Source organism: Psammomys obesus, unplaced genomic scaffold, assembly GCF_907164565.1.
Source record: "Psammomys obesus unplaced genomic scaffold, mPsaObe1.curated_primary_1811, whole genome shotgun sequence".
NCBI lineage: Eukaryota > Metazoa > Chordata > Mammalia > Rodentia > Muridae > Psammomys > Psammomys obesus.
Window position 1 is genome coordinate 1,085,542 of NW_026596147.1, and position 19,021 is coordinate 1,104,562.

The window sequence follows — 19,021 nt, forward strand, 5'->3', positions numbered from 1 at the left end:
GTAAGGGAGTAAATACAGAAAGGGACACACTAACACTAGGGGACATTTGGGGAGTCATCTGGAAACCTACTACAGAAGGAGTTTCTTTAAATTTTAAAATATACATACATACATATATACATATACATACATATACATACCTATGTTCATACATACAGATACATATATGAAAGAAATATAAATTGAGTCATCAAATAATGGGAGAGACAATACCTCAACTAGACATCCCTCGCCACCAAGTGAAACCCAGTACCGCAAATGGCTTACATCTAATGAAGTTGTTGGCCAAAGGAACCCTAAGGAAAACTCCAAAATTCATAGCCTATTACCAGGGCTATTGGCTGTTCTACACCTACTTATCATAAAGCTTTTGCTGAATATAACAATTACATATCTTATTCAAGGTGAAGTCGAGCTGGTACCCAACTACATTCTTAACCCCTACTGATTAATGTTCGTGGTACTGGAAAGTACTCTGCACACTACCAGAGGAGAAACCTAAACACCGACACAGTTACAAACCCTTTGATCTACAATAGCAATCTACCTGCCTGATACACTGGCGGAATAGTGGTACAAACATTGTGGGAGTAAACAATCACCATCTAATTGAATTTAAGGCCCGTTCCGTGAGATGGTACTCATGCCCAGCACTGCTCAGGTGGCCAAGAACATGAGACTAGATAGGTCATGGCCTAGGGGATAATCAATACTATTTTTTTACTAAAAGAATAAAGAAAAATATCCATGGATCACTGTCTCATTCAGCCATCATCAGAGAAGCTTCCTCTCACAGTAAACAACTGGGCAATGTGCAGAGAATGAGAAACTTTGGAGCACTCGCCCTTTAATGGGATATCTTCATCAAATCCCTCCACTCAGGACTCATGGAGTCCACAGAGACTGTGGCAGCACACTCAGGGTCTGAACAGGTCTGTCTGGGCCTGATGGGATCCCTGGGATGAGAGTGGAAGCAGACACAAGCCCACATCCCTAACCCAGAAGCTATCTCAAATTAATAACCAGGCAAGATTTAAAACCTTGTTTTTATCAATGGAGTTAAGTGGGTCTGCAAATCCCTCTTAAGGCCAGGCCTATGCCCAGGGGTAGATTCTCAACACAAGGTAAACATGGGGGTGAGCCTCCATGTGGGTGCTGGGAATCAAACCCAGGTACGTTGCTACAGCCAGTGCTCTTAACCACTGAGCAGATGATCCAGCCTATCCTGTTTTGTTTTCTGATGAGAGAGAACAGGAAAGAATTTATTTTTTTTTTAATTTTTATATTAATTATAGTTTATTCACCTTGTATCCCAGCTGTAGCCCCTTCCATCATTTCTTCCCCATCCCACCCTCCTCCCCTCCTCTCCTCCCATGTCCCTCCCCAAGTCCAGTGATAGGGGAGGTCCTTCTCCCCTTCCATCTGAACCTAGCCTATCAGGTTTCATCTGGACTGGCTGCATTATCTTCCTCTGTGGTCTGGTAAGGTTGCTCCCCCCTTAGGGGATGGTGATCAAAGAGCCAGTCACTGAGTTCATATCAGAGACAGTCCCTATTCCCATTACTCGGGAACCCACTTGGAGACTGAGCTGCCATGGCCTACATCTGTGCAGTGATTCTAGGTTATCTCCATGCATGGACCTTGTTTGGAATATCAGTCTCAGAAAAGACCCCTGTGCCCAGATATTTTGGTTCCGTTGTTCTCCTTGTGGAGCTCCTGTCCCCTCCAGGTCTTTCTATCTCCCCCTTCTTTCTTTTTTTTTTTTTAAATTTTATTTTTCTTTTTAGTTACATTTTGTTAACTCTGTGTCCCAGCTGTATCCCGCTCCCTCATTCCCTCCCCAACCCCGCACTCCCTCCCTGGTCTCCTCCCTGCCCCTTTCCAAGTCTACTGATAGGGGAGGACCTCCTCCCCTTTCATTTGACCCTGTTTTATCAGGTATCTTCAGGGCTGGCTGCAAAGTCCTCCTCTGTAGCCTAACAGACTGCTCCTCCCCTGGCGGGGGGGGGGGGTGTCAAACAACCTGCCCTTGAGATCCTGTTAGAAACGCTTATATAGACCTACAAGATATGATAAACATAATGAAATCTACACACCTAAAGAAGATAATCAAGAAAGTGGACACAGGCAAAGGTGATTAATCCTCATTGAGAAAGACAAATGGGATGTGCATTGAACGTATGACAGGAGTCTACCACAAAAGACATCTGAAAGACTCTACCTAGCAGTGTTTCAAAGCAGACACTAAGACTCATAACCAAACCCTCGGCAGAGTGCAGGGAATCATATGAAAGAAGGGAAGTTAGTATGATATGGAAAGGATAGGAGCTCTACAAGGACCAAATATATCCGGGCACAGGGTCTTTTCTGAGACTGACACTCAACCAAGGACCATTTATGGATATAACCTAGAACTTCGGCTCGGATGTGGCCCGTGGTAGCTCAGTAACCAAGTAGTTTTCCAAAGTAAGGGGAACACAGGAAAGAATTTAAATTTGGGTGTTTGGGGAATATATGAAAAGGGTAACCGTAATCAGAATATAATGGGTGAAAATCTATTAATAATTTTTAAAAATGCCAAAGCTGTAGCATTGCCAGAACACTGCCACTCTGAGCATACCCCTCTTACTCTGCTAGTATATTTATAGCTGAAAAACCCACGTATAGAATTAAAGATTCATTTATATTTTTGTATGAATATATATTCGTATCATTCTACGGCATATTAAAGCAATTTCAGGAATCCATGTTGATCTATTTCTCTGAGTCATTTTTGCAGTAAACCAAGCTGTGTTTCTTCTTGGTTTTCTTATTACTGAAGGTTGGGGCACTTCATTTCATTTCATGAACATTTTTAAACACTGTCATTGACACCCAGAAGCATGAATAACTCTACGTAGTTCTCTGCATAGTTTTAAATATAAGTATCAGAAGTTATTTCTGCAGATTGAACAAACCACCTGGGACTAAAAAGAAGCTCTGGGCATTGGGCCAGAAGAATGTTTCAACCTCAGTGTCATATGTAATGAAAATAAGCCAAAGGCTATTACTGATCTCTTGGGCAATGCAGCCAACCACATGTACTGAGATCTGTCAGACATTGTTGTCAGTAGCCATGGCACCACAGTGAGGAGCCAGCAAGGCAAAACAGAAGGCATAAAGTCATAACCCAAACTGTGTCCTCCTTAACCCATAATGGTAACTGCCCTACTAGAGATTTTTCAGGCAATATGATTACCAAAAAAAAAAAAAAAAAAAAAAGTAGAATGAAAGCACAAAGTTCAAGGAGGCTTCGTTATAATTTTTACTCCTCAAAAATTAGCACTCTACAACTTACATGTAGGAAGATTGTGTTAGCTGCTTATGTTATCTGTGTGACTGAGTAGTTAGTTACCAGGAGAGTAGTTACCAGTATTACTGTCAGCAGATGATACTTCAGATTATCTAAGGGGCACTAAATCTATAGATTATAGGATTGCCAGGTTTTACAATTGTTAACTCACCTCTTCAGAACTGAAGTTATAGCTCTCACTGTAGAAGACAACACCATTTGCGGAGTTTTGAAGGGCAGAGAGTAGACTTGCAACAGTATAGGCATGTGATATGGTGTAATATACCTGAATAGTACCATAACTCTTTATGTGTAGATACAAATCCACACTTCGATTGCTTCAAGCTATCCAAGTACAACTAAATCCTTAGTCCATGATCTATTGGCATTAGAGGTGTAGTAAATTTGTATGTTTTCCAAGCAACTACTATAACATGATCTAGACATCTTAGAAGTGCTTTTTCACCACTTTAAATAGGGAAATATAACTGGTATTTCTTGATTACTTTAAAACCATGAGTGCTAATTGCAAGCTGTTGAGAAAAATTAATGGAAGCTTGAGCAAAGACATTACTATTCTGACTAAGAGATGCCATAAAAAATTACAGTCCCAAAAATCCACAGGCTTATGATCAGTCAAATTAAAATTTGTTCAGCAATACCCAGGGAACTGTCAAATTATAATATTATAAGAATTTTTAATTATGTAATAATAAGTTTTATTAACAGAAACTATTTAACATTTAAATAAATTTAATGTAGGTTTGGGAAGGTTACTTAAAGTACCAAAAGTCTCCATGATATTTCTGCAATTTGCTAATATTATTTGGACACTGAAACTACACTTGATAATAATAATAGTCAAACAGTAGATTAAATTTAGATAGAAAGGCACAAAAATGCAAAAAAGGAAACAGAAGACCTGGATATGGTTGACACCATTATCAAGCAAGGGATGCTCAAACTGAAGAAGCCAAGGAAAGTTCTGCATCACATTGTGGTAACTTTACACGCGTTACTGCCTGGAGCAACACTTCCTTTCTTTCTCAAATGTTCCAATTTTGTGGTACATTAGGAGCTCCACAAGAGAGCAACAGAACCAAAAAATCTGGGCACAGGGGTGTTTTCTGAGACTGATACCTCAACAAAGAACCATGCATGGAGATAACCTAAAATCCCTGCACAGATGTAGCCCATGGCAGTTCAATGTCCAAGGGGGTTCCCTAGTAAGGGGAACAGAGAGCAAGGGGAACAGAGACTGTCTCTGACATGAACTCAGTGGCTGGCTCTTTGATCACCTCCCCCTGAGGGGGTAGCAGCCTTACCAGGGCACATAGGAAGCCAGTCCTGATGAGACCTGATAGGGTAAGGGTCAAATGGAAAGGGAGGAGGACCACCCCTATCAGTGGACTGGGAGAAGATCATGGGTAAAGAGAAGGGAAGAAGGGTGGGATTGGGAGAGAATGAGGGAGAGAGCTACAGATGACATACAAAGTGAATAAATTATAATAAATAAAATTTTAAAAAAGAAAAATTAAAAAAATATTCAATATATTTTGTTTGTTTTTCTGGACAGGGTTTCCTGGTGTAGCCTTGTTTGTCCTGGATAAAATTGTTCAATCTTAAGGATTCCTGTTTTCCCTAACTACTTCTGTTTTATGAGACTGTAAAGTGTAAAGTTTTTTCTACTATCCTCTTTTAATTATTATTGACGCCATCTTGTCCCTAAAATGGGTTGGAATTCATTTTTATTAATTTTTTGTCTCAGGAACAAATTTACATAGCACAAGTAGAAGCCATGACTGCCACATGAATGAACATTCTGCAAATTCACTACGTATTGCCTTCTAAGCAACTTCACTCTTCACATCACTAAGGTTGGTGACAATGCCCACATTCAAACCATGAACTAAAGCAGAAAATGAAAACGCCAACCCCGGGCTCTTTGCCACTCTGTGACAGTGTGAACTGAAAGTTCAATGCACGCAAGATGAGCATGTGTTCTTGTTGCTATGTGCTTTTAGAAGCCAACTTAGAACAAAGCTGCCTTCTGAAGACAGAGCAGGAATTTCCGGAAAGTTTAATTTTGTGTGCTTCTGCTCCTAGCTGCAGACTCTGCTAGAGACAGCAGGCTTTCCATGTGCCAAAGCTTTGCCGTGTCTGTAAGAATAAAGAGACGTGGAGATCAGTTGACACGGGTTGTGTACGCACTGTCCATTGCATGACTGTGTAAACAACAGAAGGGCTAGAATAGGAACAGTCACACAAACATCAAAATTAGGTCATGAGTGAATCAGGCAACCTTGTTTTGTGTGACTGCACCAATGTAATTCTAAAACCATTAGAATTGTTATATATATATATATATATATATATATATATATATATATATATATATGCATGCCTTGAGACTTTTCTCTATCTCTACCCCTATACACTTTTTCTAAACTTAGAAGGTAAAGCACCTTTGTCAGTCTGTCAGAACAAAAGTTTTCTATTTTTAGACTCTACCTCTATCTTCAAAGAGGGCTCACAGTGACACTTGGAAAGCACACTCCACAGGAAGAGGGTGAGGGTGGGTGACTGCCAACACAGCTCTCCACTCTCCTTTGAAATTATCCTTGTAAAAGTTATTACACGGGAAATCCCCATGGATAGGTAATACTTACATGGAGTAACCGCTCAACACGCCATAAAAATCCCAGAAGTAACAGTAGAGGAGAACGGTCAATCTCTGCCACATTTCTGAGAAAAGCAACCAAACACATTCACTAACCATTTACCCACTGACGAATGACGGATAATTGTCTTTATGCTTAACACAACGTCAGTCAGAACAAACATAGGTTCAAATGCCAATATTCTCCAACACAAGTGTGAAATCAAAATACTATATTTTAATTTTACCCACATTCAGAATTTTTAATTTGTTGCATTTTAAACATGTGTTTATAGTTATCTTATGTGTATGTGCACATGCCTGAGTATGTGTGTGTGTGTACCATTTGTGTACAGGTACTCAGGTAGTCCACAAGAGGATGTCAGATCCCCTAAGATTGGAGTTGCAGCCTGTTGTTGAGTTGCTTGATGGAGGTGGTAGGAAGAGAATGTGAGTCAGCTGTGAAGCCAGAAAACAAATTCAGGAACTACTGAATTTGGTGTTTCACTGATACATGGTGTAGAAAGAGCATTAAAGGCTAGTGAGATGACTCAGTGGATGAAGGCATATGTTACCAAGACTGATAACCTGAGTTCGGTCCTACGGATATATGTAGTGAAAGAGATAATACACTCCCAAAGTTTGTCCTCTTACCTCATACCTCAATACCCTGCATTATGACACACACATGCACACAGAGGCACAACAAAGTCAAAACAGTTTTCAAAAAGCTTTAGGTAACCTTCAACGACTTACAGCATTAAGTATAATAGTATAATAGGGGAATTTCTAAATATCATGAGACAGGCAGCTTAACACAATAACTAAGCGCCTAAGGAGCTTGAAGGCAAGTACTAGAGTTATAATTCAGATCTAATGTTCGTCAGCAATGTTACACAATCAGGAACTTAACTTCTATGGGTCTCAGTTTCTTATCATCTTCTGTATTACAGAAGAATACCTCCTTTTAGGAAGGGAAAATCATGACCAAAATTATTTGTGAAAAAGAAATGTTTTAATTTAAAAAAGAAAAGAATACCTACCTCAAAGAATGTGAAATATGATGACAAAAATTCATAAAGGACTTAAAGGTATCTGTCAACAGGAAAACAATAAATTGGGCCTTATCAAGGGGCTTCTAAAATCAATTGATAGAGAGTGGGTTAGTCCAACACTACATAGGTCTATCTATGATAACCCTAAGCCAGGTAAATATCTAGCAAAACATTCCAACCTACTTCAGCTGGCTACTCATCCTCATGGAGCCAAGAATATAACTTCAACACATAAATGTAATTTGTACCCACTTTCTTAATATATCCCATAGCTTTTGGGGAGAGGATGACTCTCCCTACTCTTTACCCATTATCATCTTTCACTGTCTTTAGTTCTAATTATCCTTTTCCCTCAGATATTAACATAGTTTTGTAGCTCTTTGAAAATATGATCTCCACTAAGAAAACATAAACTAATGTTATTTGTTATCTGGGAAAGAAAGGAAGAAAGAGAGAAAGAAAGAAAGAAAGAAAGAAAGAAAGAAAGAAAGAAAGAAAGAAAGAAAGAAAGAAAGAAAGAAAGAAGGAAGGAGAGAAAGAGAAAGAGAGAAAGAAAGATATATAGATAAATACATAGATATATAGATACATAGATAGATACTTAGATACATAGATAGATTCATAGATACATAGACAAACAGATAGATGGAGAGAGGAGAGAGAGAGAGACATGTAAATATGCTTATAGCCCATCTAGTCTGTGTCAATTACATGTCAAATTCAAATTCTCTTAAAATTTTTTAAATAGTTTGATTGCTATACAATTCACCTTTCACAAATCCACCCATCTAAAAGCTACTTCTCATCAGTTTCAATCTCATAGCTTCCTGTTATCAAACATTTACGGAGTTGGCTCTGTGACATCATATTAGAACATTATCATCATTGCAAAAGAAAGCCCTGAGCCCATGGTCTCTGACTTTGTTTCCCATTGCTTTACTAGTTTTTCTAAACTACAGCTTTTTTCCCCAAAGTCTTCAACATAATCTTGTCTTTGACAACAAATACAAACTTTTTGCACAACATATCTCTTTTTACCCCTCTGTCAAGGTACCTAATTGTACATTTTCCAATTTAATTATTGCATTTTCCTTAGAAGTCATTTTCCTTAACTCTGTCATTGTCTTCATTTGACACTACTATCCACAAATATTTCCTGGAGACATGCATGAAATACACTCCTTGAATTTGCCTGGCAGTTGGTTGCCATTAAGAGAAGAGCCCAAAGTTTGGCTATGAGTCTCAGCCTCTGCTTCAATACTTCGATCAGTAGAGTCTTTCAAAGGCCAACTGTGGTAGGCTCCTGTCCTGTTCCCTGTCTTCTTCTGCTTCCAATGTCTATCCTGTTTGCCCTTCTGAATGAGGATTGAGAATCTTCCCTAGGGTCTTACTTGTTGTTTAGGTTCTTTGGGAGTATAGATTTTAGTATGTTTATCCTATATTACATGTCTAATTACCACTTATGAGTGAGTATATGCCATGTGTGTCTTTCTGTTTCTGGGTTACCTCACTCAAGATGATCTTTCCTAGTTCCCAACATTTGCCTGCAAATTTCATGATTTCCTTGTTTTTAATTGCTGAGTAGTATTCCATTGTATAAATGTACCACAATTTCTGTATCCATTCCTCCTTTGAGGGACACCTCGGTTGTTTCCAGATTCTGGCTATTATAAACAAACCTGCTACGAATATGACTGAGCAAATGTCCTTGTTGTATAGTTGGGCATCTTTTGGATATATGCTTAGGAGCTGGATCTTGAGGTAGCACTATTCCTAAATGTCTGAAAAAGCACCAGATTGATTTCCAGAGTGGTTGTACAAGTTTACATTCCCACCAGCAGTGGAGGAGGGCTCCCCTTTCTCCACATCCACTCTAGCATGTGTTGTCACTTGAGGTTTTGATCTTAGCCATTCTGATGGGTGTAAGGTGAAATCTCAGGGTTGTTTTGATTTGGATCTCCCTGATGACTAAGGATGTTGAGTATTTCTCTAAGTGTTTTTCTGACATTCGATAGTCCTCTATTGAGAATTCTCTGTTTAGCTCTGTACCCCCGTTTTTAATTGAGTTACTTGGTTTGTTGGTGTTTAACTCCTTCAGTTCTTTATATATTATGGATATTAGCCCTCTGTCAGACTTAAGTTTGAAGATTCTTTCCAATCTGTAGGCTGTCATTTTGTTCCGACAACAGTGTCCTTTGCTTTACAGAAGCTTTGCAGTTTCATGAGGTCCCATTTATTAACTGTTGATCTTAGACCTGTGCTGTTGGTGTTCTGTTCAAGAAGTTATCTTCTGTGCCAAGTTCAAGGCTCTTCTCCACTTTTTCTTCCAACACATTTAGTATGTCTGGTTTTATGTTAAGGTCTTTGATCCACTTAGGATTTACTTTTATTCAGGTGATAAATATGGATCTATTTGTATTTTTCTACATGTAGACATCCAGTTAGACCAGCACCATTTCTTGAAATGGTATCTTTTTTCCATTGTATTGTTTTAGCTTCTTAGTCAAAAATCAAGAGAATGATACCCTAACAAAAGACAATATATGGAGAGGACCTAAAACCCTGGCTCAGATGTAGACCATAGATTCAGTCTCTAAGTGGGGTCCCTATTAAGGAGAGCAGGGGCTTTCTCTGGCATGAACTCAGTGGCAGTCTCTCTGATCACCTCCCCCTGGGTGGTGCAACCTTGTCAGGCCAAAGAGGAAGACAATGCAACCAGTCCTGATGAGACCTGATAGGCTAGGGTTAAACAGAAGGGGAGGAGGACTTTCCTTATCAGTGGAGTAAGAGAGAGACATAGGGGAAGAAGAAGGTGGGAGGGTAGAGTTGGGAGGAGACAAGGGAGGGGGCCACAGCTGGGATACAAATTGAGTAAGTTAACAGTAAGTGATAATAATAAGAAAAGAAAAATCAAAGAATGAAAAAAAAAACAGAACTTTGGTAACTAAAAAATAAAAAAGAGAAGAGCCAACCACAGGACTCAGAAATACATTTCTTCATGTCTTATCCTCAAAACTATGATTTCAGTTGAAGATTTACACAAAAAAGACATGCACTAAAAAGCTGTCTTGGTGTAGAAAAAAGTTCTTGAGTTTGAAGTGAGCTCTGTGACTGACATAAGACCCATTGTTTGACTTGGTTGAACCTGATCCCTACAAGCTGCCTGGGATCATATTACCATTCTACACATGGATACATAAAGCTGTCTGAGTGTTGTTTTAGGAGATGTGCAAGGAAGGGTATGATGATATGGGTCATCTGCTGCCAGGAATATGGCTTTATGGCATGATATAGCTGTTTAATGGTCCATTGATATTCCTTGAGACACCTGAGTTGTTTAGAACTTTAACCACCCAGGGTGTATAAAACAGCAGTAGTCATGCTGGATGGCTTTAGATGTATACCTTCTATGTGTTTTTCAGACCCTGAAGTGAATTATGATTATAATTTTAAAATTTTGAAATAATCAAAAAGATAGAAAAACAGCAAAACGATGTTTGCATCACTTTGCATTAATACAAAGAAACGCTATCTAGCCTAGTCTCCTCTTTTATGTCAATAATATTGTTTCTAACATTGGCTTGCCAATAAGTTAAGATAAAAAATAAGATATGGATCATTTGTAAGTGAATCACCCTCCATCATTCCTTTCTTTTTTCAAAGAATAGGTCTTCTGAATTTTTTTATATGTGTGTACTATACACGTGCACATATGCTTTATAGATATACACATGCATATGTATGTCAGATAGAAAGTATTCATCTGTGACACTCCAAAGTTAACTGAAGCTGACATTATGACTGTAACACACCTAAAATGGCCCTTAAGTTCTCAGTCTGAGTCTTCAGTTTCAGCCAGAGGTTAGGGATAAAGTAGAAAGAAGAAACAAATGGAGGAGAAATAAAAATGAATTTACTTCTCTTCGGCATTAAGCATTAGGAGCTGGTGATTCCTCACATTTCATGATATAATTTGTGAGCCTAAGTTTAATGGAGTGACTCTGAACTCACAGATATTCATTTTGTGTTTGAAGCATTCACACTATAGATTCAGTCAGGTTTGATCAATTTTTTAAAATTTTATTCAGCATTAATGACATAGTTTATGGCATATTGGCTGATAATTATTTTATTTTTAAATATACTATTTTTATTCTTTGGAAACCATGCATGTAACATAGCATGTTTTGCTTTTAATTTTTTTTATTTAACTTTATTTTATGTGCTTTAGTGTGACAGTGTCATATCTCTTGGAATGGGTATTACAGTCTGTTGTGAGCTGCCATGTGGGTGCTGGGAATTGAACCTGGCTCCTTTGGAAGAGCAGACAATGTTCTTCTCCAGCCATCTCTCCAGCCCTGACACAGCGTATTTTGATCGTGTACACTTCCTTCTCCCTCTCTACTCCATTTCATGTTCCCCATCACAATTTTATATCCTCTTCTGTGAATTTTTTTAATAATGCATTGAGTCCAATTAGTGCTGCCTGAATGCACAGGTGTTCAGGGATATAAAATGGAACATAGTAACCAACCAGAGTCCATATCCACACACAGAGAGAGAGAACAAAAAATAAAAAACAAAAGCAACTGACTCCCTCCCCTTGCAGCCATCAACTGCTAGCAGCTCCTGAGCCACAGGTGGTGCTTGGTAAGCTGGCACTTCATCCAGAAATCATAATCGTCGGTAAGCCAATAACTTCCTTAATATTCACTTCCTATACTCATTGTTCAGAAAACTACTTATAAATGTGTTATTTATAGGTATAGTTTTCTTTTAAACAATTCGTGTGAAATTCAAGAAAATCTAACTAATCTATACATTATCAGACAACATAGACTTAAGAAGAGAGGCAGGAAATTGAGTGGAGCAACGAAGCTGGAAGGAAAAATAACCAAGAGGTAGAGGTGACTACTGGCTGTGACATATGCTCATTATCACTATGGTGATGAAGGTTTCACAGTTACAAAAAAGTTTCATGGTTTCTTAAAATATGTACTTTGAATATGTATATGCTATATTATTTCAGGACTCCTTAAGTATAGCTGAAAGTCATTCCTGGCTAAACTCCATACTCAAAGGTACCATCTTAAGATCTCAAGCATAGAATCTATCCAAGAGACATGAGATAGAAATTGGGTCCCCCAAATATATCTGGGCACAGGGTCTTATCTGAGACTGACACTCAACCAAAGACCATGAGTGGATATAACCTAGAACCTCTGCTCGGATGTGGCCCGTGGTAGCTCAGTAACCAATTGGTTTCCCATAGTGAGGGGAACAAGGACTATCTCTAACAGGAACTCAATGGCAGGCTCTTTGACCTCCCCACCTCCCAAGGGAGGAGCAGCCCTGCTAGGCCACAGAGGAGGACTTTGCAGCCAATCCTGAAGATACCTGACAAAACAGAGTCATATGAAAGGGGAGGAGGTCAATATGAATGTGTCCTGACAGTGATATAAGAAGATAAATTAATCAAGAGAAATGTTTCTTCAGTTAGATAGCAATAACTGAGCTAAATTATTTAATATCATGAGAGCTTATTTTTTTAATTTACAATCTGGTTTCTTGAGATAGTCCTCATTTTGGGACCCAAGGTAGCCTGAAACATGTAATAGTTCTCCTGGCTCCACCTCCTGGGTTCTCAGATTATAGGCCTTCATCATGCCCAGCCACAAGATTACTTTCTTTCTTAATCCATAAATTAAGGTATTAAAGTCATGGAGAAACTTAGAGAACTATAATCCAAGATCTAGGCTATAAGAACTATAATCCAAGATATATTCTACTTTATATATAATGAAGAGAATTATAAATGTTAAAGAGGAGGATGTGGTAAAAGTATTACTACTCAGTTCTCAGCAACAAATACGCTCCTCTTGCCCTGCAGACTGTCAATGCACATGCTGGGACGTACGGGCAACCTTTGGGCAGAGTGCAGGGAATCTTAGGAAAGAAGTGGGAAACAGTAAGAGCTGGAGAGGACAGGAGCTCCGCAAGGAGAGCAACAGAGCCAAAGAATCTGAGCACAGGAGTCTTTCCTGAGACTGCTATTCCAACCAAGGACTATGCATGGAGATAGCCTAAGACCCCTGCACAGATGTAGCCCATGGCAGTTCAGTATCCAAGTGGGTTCCATTGTAATAGGAACAGGGACTGTCTCTGACATGAACTGATTGGCCTGCTCTTTAAATACCTCCCCCTAAGGGGGAAGCAGCATTACCAGGCCACAGAAGAAGACAATGCAGCCACTCCTGATGAGACCTAATTGCCTAGGATCAGAAGGAAGGAAAAGAAGACCTCCCCTATCAGTGGACATGGGGAGGGGCATGCATGCAGAGGGTGGAGGAAGGGAGGGATTGGGATGGGAAGAGGGAGGGAACCACAGGGGGGATACAAAGTGAATAAAGTGTAAGTAATAAAGAAAAAAATACACGCCTCTCTATTGCATAACTGTGTGCTGTCTTTATTAAAAAAAAACAACAACAACAATTTGGGCAGTAAAAAAAACAGGACATGGTTTCCATAGAAGGCCCTTAAAGTGGCTCCAGTTTATTCCACTAATAAGAATTTTTGTTTGGTTGGTTAGGGTTTTTGAGACAGGGTCTTGTTATACAATCCAGGCTATCTTCAACTGTTCTCCCCTCCTCCAACAGCCCCCAAGTGCTGGGATTACAGCCATGTATCCTCACACTCTGCTTCAAATAAAAAAATTTAAATTTTAAATCATTTTCATTACACTTCATTCAGAATTACAGTATGTTTCAGAATATCTTGGACCCTCCAAGAATTTACCTTCTAAATACTAACAATTACTTCATATCATCTATTCTCGTTGGTCTCTATGTGGGTATTAAACTGTAAAAGAACCCCCCCCCCCCAGATATTTGTGGTTAAAGTTCCTTTCAGCACACAGCTTTTCTAAGGCAGTGATGAACTTTAAAAGAACCCCCACCTATATATTTTCTAAGACAGAGGTTAACCTCTGCAGTCATGTGATAAGAATGTGACATGTCCCTTGAAATGGTGAGGATTGTGGTCATCTACACAAGAAACTGGTGAGCACAGGAGATACTTCTCCTCCTGGGGATGCTGCACCCCAGTGAGCAACCCAATGTTATCAGCACCCCAAAGGTACCACAGGCTGAAACATCCCAAGAATTCCCCTAAAAGGATCATGAAGAGAGAGACAGCCAATGGAGAATTTTAGTTTTGAAAAAGGAAAGAAACAAGGAGAGCAGGCTGGCAAGCAGATGGAAAGGAAACACACACACACACACACACACACTGGAAAAGTCTTCCCTAGCTCATCTGTGAAACAGCTTCTTCAAGCCTATTGAGTTGGACTGAGATAACATGACTGACTGAAAGATGCTTTCACTGGGAAAGTGATGAATTTCAGGGAGTAGAAAATTCAAAAGGACACAGTATAATTAATGGGCAATATATCATTTTGTTATTCTTTCCATTGTGGTGAATGTTGTGTATAAAACTATTCAGAAACTATCATCGTTGTATAGTTATATTAGAAATTGTGTTTTGTGCATCTGCTATAAAACTGTCTTAGTTCCCAAACATGTACTGAGCCTCTAACACAGGCTGAGCACTAGACCATAAATTTTATACACATGATTTTATTTAATACACATACCATTTCTTCTTAGATAGTAAGTCCATTTTAAAGACTGTTAACTATTAAAGTGGGAAAGCACTCAGGACAGAGACAGGCAAAGCTCTGTGGAGTTCAAGGCCAGCCTGGTCTACAAGCCAGTCCAGGACAGCCAAGGATACATAGAAAATCCCTGTCTTGAAAAACCCAAACCTACTTCCCACCCCCCCAAAAGAACAAACAGCAGTTAACTGCACGCTTTTCCTTTAGCTTCAGAGGAGAATAAATGATCACTTTGATAATAAGTGGCACACACTTGGGTATATAAAATATGAATAATTCTAATCTATAAAAACTGGAGTCTACTTGCCTTCCTGCTATAAGACATTCTAAAGGGTAAGATGGAACAAGGCATATTGTTTTATGATTTTTCTTTTATTATATATATATGTATATTATATATATATATGTATGTATGTATATTTAACTTGTACAACTACATACTTGGTACTTAATAAAGTTAATAAAAATACAATTTTAAAACTATGCTGTAAAATTATACTTTGTAAGTTTATTATTATATATCTTATGTCTTTGAGCATATACAGCTATGAAAACAGGTATGTTGTCCTTTGGAGAGAGAGTGAAGGAATTTTTATGCATTATATTGGTTCCAGTGATTTTTTTTTTTATTCAGTGACGAAAGAATTCAGCCTCTTTTAAAGTGGACAGTTCTCTATATACTCAAAAGGAAACACAGTTTTGTTCACTCTTTTAAATACAACTATGAAATTCCAGCTGATATTTACCCTGGATTGGAAGCTGAGCATAGTATGGACTCCCAGTTTGTGGTGCTCTGGGGTCATTCGAAATGGAGGAATCAAATGCCATGTCTGCATCTAACTGTATGCAAATTGTGACCCGTGTGACTGAAGTGTAGGAGAGCAGAGCTTTTAACATCTTTAACCTTAAAGAGCCCTAAAAGCACTCCTCACCCTCTCTGAAATAAGCAGGGCGTGCTGCCTCTAGAGGACATCTGATTTCTAACCTGCGACCTCTTACTTTCAAGCTTTAACAGTCTCGGGGATTGCAAAGAAAACAGAACAAAAGCCCCTCGCAGATTAGCAAACCATTACTACCCTCAACGCTTCAACAGATGAACCCTCCCTGATCCCAGACTATAAAAACGCCTTCGGAAGGCTGCCCAGCTCCTCTTTGATTTTTCGCCCAAGTCTTCATTTTCTCACAATGCATAGATCTGTATTTCATTAGGGTTTCATTGTAAGTCCCTGTGTGCCCCTACTTGCTTTGACAGGATTTTCTTCTGACAGATTCACTAGTATCAGTTTTGAAGGTGAACCAATGAGCTTTAAAACACATTTTTAAATCAATTTATAATTTAACTGGAAATTTATCCAAGTAAATCGCCACAGTTCTACACCTGACGTTTTTCTCATTGTTATCTCACGCACAGTCTGCGTATGATATCCTTGAGTGAGAAGGTTGACCTAGGCAGATCATGTTGAGGTTTTATTTTCTAGCCATCGAAGTTATTCTTGAACTTTTTTTCAAGAATGAATTCATAGATTCTCAAATCTATAGATTCTCAAGTAACGACCTCCAAATCGCAAGACTCCGGCAAACCGGACCACTGAGAAAAGGCACACGCCACCAGTTCTGGTGACCTGGGTTTCAATCCTCAAGATGCACAAGGTAGAAGGAAAGAACAGAAAGAACCAACGTTATCAAGGTGTCCTCTGACCACCACACTCTCACCATGGTGCACACAGAAACAGACACACTGAAAAAATAAAATAAGAAAAAAAAATTTTAAAAAGGTTACAAAATATTTTTTATCCCACACAGCATAAATAAATATCGACAGAATCCAGGCCCATGTACAGAAATACAGCAGTAACCATGGTAAAGCTGAGACCCCGACTTTTCTATTAAGTAATAGAGTATTCAAATGTTTCATATTCAAAAGTATTAATCAGGCTATGAGTCTTTGGAATTGAATTCACCATCGTAAGAAATTAACTTAAGTTAAGTAAGTAAAGGCAATTAAAAATCCATTTTCCCGTGGCTGGCAGCGCAGAGGCCGAGTGATGCCTGGAGTTACCAGAAAAGACGTAGAGCAGCAGAAGTTCACCAGAGCTCTGGCAGCCTTCCTTAAAAAGTCCAGGAGGCTGAAAGTCCCCGAATGGGTGGACACAGTCAAGCTGGCCAAACACCAAGAGCTTGCTCCCTATGGCGAGAACTGGCTCTAGACACGAGCAGCTCCCACAGCGTGGCACCAGCTCCACGACCAAGATCAGATCGGTGGAGAACAGAAGAGAAACAGTGTCGGTCCCAGCCGCTTCAGCAGAGGCTCCACGAGTGTGGCCCACCAGGTCCTTCAAGCCCTTGAGGGGCTGAAAATGGTGGGGAAGGACCAAAGTGTGGGTCACAAGCTGACAGCTCATGGACAGAGAGATCTGGACAGGATCGCTGGACAGGCGGCAGCTGCCAACAAGAAGCATTGGAACGAAGGATGCTGGCTTAATAAATTGCCTCTTTCATTAAAAATGTAATTAAAAATTAAATAAATTTATCTTATAGGGTCAGTTGAGACAAATGAATCTAATTGTAAGATCAATGCCTTGAAATGGAAGCTGATGTCTACAGACTCATCAAGGCTTTTCCTTATCTGATTTTCTAAAATAGTGCAGTGTGTGTTAATTGGAGGTAAGCATTACATCCATTGACCCAGCTCTTCGCCATGAGTCTTTCTGGAAAGTAGTCCCGTATAAAGCAAAAATACCTGTATACACAGCTTGGAGGACAGAAAGGAATCATTGATGTCAATTTAAAGTCTTAACTTTTTAACTGGAATGAAGACAATGTTCTATTTTCTGAGACACTGCTAAAAGATTAATACAAAGATACATGGACAGAATGCCAGAGCCATAACAATTCTAAGAAGCATTTTTGGTTTGCTTATATCATTAGTGAAAATATTAGCAATCCTCTATCATACAAAATGAAAATAATGTAACTATTTCCATAACTGAATGCTTTAACGTAATAGCTGCGTAAGAAATAGGTTTACTATCTCCTGCTTCTTTCATAAGATTCCCTGCACTCTGCCCAAAGTTTGGTTATGAGTTTCAGCATCTGCTTTGATACACTGCTGGGTAGAGTCTTTCAGAGGCCCTCTGTGGTAGGCTCCTGTCCTGTTTTCTGTAGCAACAGTACAAAATATCTGGGCACAGGGGTCTTCTGAGACTAATACTCAAACTGAGGACCATTCATAGATATTACCTAGAACCCCTGCTCAGATGTAGCCCATGGCAGCTCAGTATCCAAGTGAGTTCCCTAATAATGGGAACAGGGACTGTCTCTGACATGAACTCAGTGGCTAGCTCTTTGACAACCTCGCCCTGAGGGAGGAGAAGCCTTGTCAGGCCACAATGGAGGACAGTAAAGCCAGTCCTGATGAGACCTGATAAGCTAGGGTCAGATGAAAGGGGAGGAGGACCTCCCCTATCAGTGGACTCAGAGAGGACCTTGGGAGGAGATGAGAGAGAGAGGGTAGGATTGGGAGGGAATGAGGAAGGGGGCTACAGCTGGGACACAAAGGGAATAAACTGTAATTAATATAAAAATAATTAAAAAAAATAGGTTTACATTGTGTGCAAACTGAATGCCTTCCTCAGGAACCATTCAGGCAAGGAAAACAAACTATAAATAATGAGTTCAGAACAGATATCCATAACAGGGGATTCTTCCTAATGCTGTGACCCTTTAATACAGTTCATCATGTTGAGGTGAGCCTAAGCCATAAAATTACCTTTTTGCTACTTCATAACTGTAATTTTGCTACTGTTATGAATATGATAGAAATATCCTGATATGCAGGATGTTTAACGTGTGACCACAAAGCGATTGTGACCACAGGTTAAGAACCACTGCTTTAGATGACCATGTCAAAAACAGTGCTCTGACCTGAAATCTGAAAACCTGACTGGATACATAAGTGGTATACCCTCCCTTTGTACAATTATCATGCTGAAGAAATGGTTTCATTAAAAATTTATTATATTTCTCTTTATATTGATTCTTGGAATAAATACTTTCTAAAATGGAAAGATATGTCTAGGAGTAGATATGTCTATGTATGTAGTTATTCTCCAAGTATTTCTATGAAATGCTTTGTGTGGTGAGAAGGCTCCCCTCTGTTAGAAGAAGGGAAGGGGAACATGAGGAAGAGGGTAGGAGGGTGGGATTGGGAGGAAAGAAGTGAGGGGGTTTCAGAATATGTGAAATGAGTACATAAATTAAAGAAGAAAATAACATGAGAATAGTTCACATAAAAAAGAAACACT

General features: G+C 39.2%; 1 pseudogene; it reads left to right on the forward strand.

Annotated features, from left to right (window-relative positions):
- The first annotated feature begins 16,762 nt into the window (after nt 1-16,762).
- Nucleotides 16,763-17,227, forward strand: LOC129666443 (40S ribosomal protein S19-like; annotated as a pseudogene).
- Nucleotides 17,228-19,021: the final 1,794 nt, after the last annotated feature.